The following is a 1,029-nucleotide window of genomic DNA, read 5'->3' on the forward strand; positions in this document are numbered from 1 at the left end:
ACTTCTCCACACACACCATGTTCCTGAGCCAAGTTAGGCATTGTACATGTTTGAATTGAGGAGAATCTACAACTCGTATCTGACGGTGTTATCTGATATAGGATGGAGATTCCAGAGCAAATCTGTGTATTCCTTAATGTGTGAATCAGATATCTGCCTGTCTACCATTAATCTTTCCAATTAATCTACCACCCAACAAATTAGCAAACATGTAAGCGATAACAGCACCCTCCTATCCAAAACTACACACAATGGGGAAAATCAAATGTGTATAGTGTTTGTATGGAGATGGCATGTCTGGAAGTATCTTCATGTATGATTAACTTTACTACAGAATACATTGGGGATAAAACCTTAGTTATAGAGTTAATTGCTTAGTCGGTTTAACTGATAGATTAATCAACAAAAGGTTAAGTTGATTAATCAAAGGCTAGTTTGAACTGGTTCTTGACATGGGTTTATGAACCCACATCCTAAAACAAACCTGTTGGAGAAGGCGGAGTTATCCCTGGGAACATGTGGGTTTCCCCATGTAGCATCCCCACAGTTTCAGGTTGGAAAACGGGGGGGGGGAGGCTGAAGCCCCTTCTCCACACACACCACGTTCCTGAGCCAAGTTAGGCATTGTATATGTTTGAATTGAGGAGAATCTACTACTCATATCTGACGGTGTTATCTGATATAGGATGGAGACTCCAGAGCAAATCTATGTATTCCTTAATGTGTGAATCATTAATGTGTGTCTACCATTAATCTTTCCAATTAATCTGCCACCCAACAAATTAGCAAACATGTAAGCGATAACAGCACCCTCCTATCCAAAACTACACACAATGGGGAAAATCAAATGTGTATAGTGTTTGTATGGAGATGGCATGTCTGGAAGTATCTTCATGTATGATTAACTTTACTACAGAATACATTGGGCATAAAACCTTAGTTATAGAGTTAATTGCTTAGTCAGTTTAACTGATAGATTAAGTTGATTAATCAAAGGCCAATTTGAACTGGTAGAGCTAAGAGATGAAA

Source organism: Gekko japonicus, unplaced genomic scaffold, assembly GCF_001447785.1.
Source record: "Gekko japonicus isolate JY-2015 unplaced genomic scaffold, Gekko_japonicus_V1.1 scaffold364, whole genome shotgun sequence".
NCBI lineage: Eukaryota > Metazoa > Chordata > Lepidosauria > Squamata > Gekkonidae > Gekko > Gekko japonicus.